We start from the raw sequence: 1,920 nt of genomic DNA, 5'->3' as shown, positions 1-1,920 counted from the left end.
TGTGTTTGTGTGGGTGTGGGGGGTCTTAATCATTATTGACTTTAGATTGACATCTTCGCACGTCTCAACTAATGAGAGCCTTTGTTGTAGAGCCATTGCGTAGCTTAATAAAAACAATTAAAAATGCTTTGCACTTCTATAAATAAATAAAACTGTACTTGAAATAAAAAACAGTAAATAAATACAAACATTGGTTTTACAGCACCTGATATTCCCAAGCAGTCTCCCATCCAAGTACTAATCAGGCCCAACTCTGCTTATCTTCCAAATCAGATGAGATCTGGTGTATTAAGGGTGGTTTGGCCAATTAGTCAGGGGATTCTGATGTTATCAGTCCATGAAATGGACGTTATTAGGCGTTATCAGTCCCATACAATGGCTTCAGAGGGTCCCTACTGTGCCTTCTAGGCTTCAGACTGTCCCGACAGTGCCCCTTAGTGGGTTAATATATCAATGGCAATGAATGTGTAAATAACCAAAAGATATTGTAATAAATTTTTTGTGTCCGTGTTGGTCTCAAACACTGGTCTCCCCCTTTCTGATCCAACACTCTACCCATTGCCCTATTAGAAGGCCACAATATACAACTGTTGGAGGTCGGTGTCTTTAGCGCTAACCATGTCATTTGCTCTAAAGTTAACCTTAGTGGCTTTAAGCCTCAGATTAACCAGTTTTTTTATGCCTCATGTTAACCAGATAGTGGTTTAATGGCTCATATTAACCAGCTGACAATTGGAAGTCATTATATGGGACAGGAACCTGCTAAACGGCACAGGCGGGACATTCTGAAGCCATTCTAGGGGACTGATAACGCCAATTTCATGGATGATAACATCCTAAGCGGGTGAATTAATAAAGAAAATAAATCTAGATAAATCACAATTAATAGCACGAACATTTGGGGATTAGTCACTCTTACAAATTTTAATCTGTGTCCAGCACTAGTAAAAACATGAATGCATGTCACCCATCAGTTAAATTAAATTCCCCAAACATGAACTTTTCTGTACTCCATAGTAAAAAATATTCAGCATTGCTGTCTTTCTTGCAGCCTGGCTGTGCAAACACACCAAAAATATTACAAACACTGCAGTGCAAGTTTCCCTACGAGTAAGTCCCTAAAGTTCAATTCAAACATGAAGGTTTTATATTAAGGAAATCCCTGCAAGACATAAACTATGTCTGTATCTGCAGACATGACGCCACAATTATTCCGCATACACAGTGCATGAACAAATACTAGCCATGTTTCCATCAATTTTARTGTGAATTTTGAGTGAATTTTAAAATGTCGCAAAAAAAAAAGAAATGTGCAACAGACATGTTGACATCTGCTGGCTTCAAGTGAATCAGCCAGGCTACACAAAGTGTAAGTACGTCAGACGTTGATGTTACGCATGCCTGTAAACAGGAAGTAAACTCACAGGGACACATCTCAGGACAATGGAGAGAAGTTATCAGGAATGTGTTGCTACTATCGGGAAAGTTGTAATTATTTATATCAACTAGTAATGGTGATGTTCCTGCTGTCTGGAGACATAGAGAAATAAATGCAATTCTCTTCATGCTACGGGAACATCCGGGAAGATGCCGACAGCAGGGGGAGGGTCCTGCTGCAGCCACTACCATTACTGGACAGCGGGAACAGCTGAACGATTTAAATGTTCACTATGTCAGAACTTATTCGGCAAATGTGTTTCACTCTCCCCTTTTTCGCATTAACTCTTTAGGAAAAATCCCAAAACCACCTTAAACGAGCGTAAAAACATTTTTGCTAACATTAGGGAGTTTTTGCAAATTTTGCCCTTTCCATCCATGTTTTATAATGCCCTACTTCAAAAATGTGCATAAAAAACTTTGATGGAAACACGGTTATTGGTTTCTAAACGTTTAACAGCATTAATTTAATAATTAATTAAT

At 38.7% G+C, this 1,920-nt stretch overlaps 1 protein-coding gene across 1 annotated transcript in view; it reads right to left on the bottom strand.

Moving 5' to 3' along the window:
* The window catches only part of col24a1 (collagen type XXIV alpha 1 chain), a gene marked incomplete in the record, with an annotated part of 125,159 nt that overhangs the window by 89,831 nt on the left and 33,408 nt on the right, over nt 1–1,920 (bottom strand).

Source organism: Austrofundulus limnaeus, unplaced genomic scaffold, assembly GCF_001266775.1.
Source record: "Austrofundulus limnaeus strain Quisiro unplaced genomic scaffold, Austrofundulus_limnaeus-1.0 Scaffold365, whole genome shotgun sequence".
In the NCBI taxonomy this organism is placed as follows: Eukaryota; Metazoa; Chordata; class Actinopteri; order Cyprinodontiformes; family Rivulidae; genus Austrofundulus; species Austrofundulus limnaeus.
This window is presented reverse-complemented; position numbering and strand designations above follow the sequence as displayed.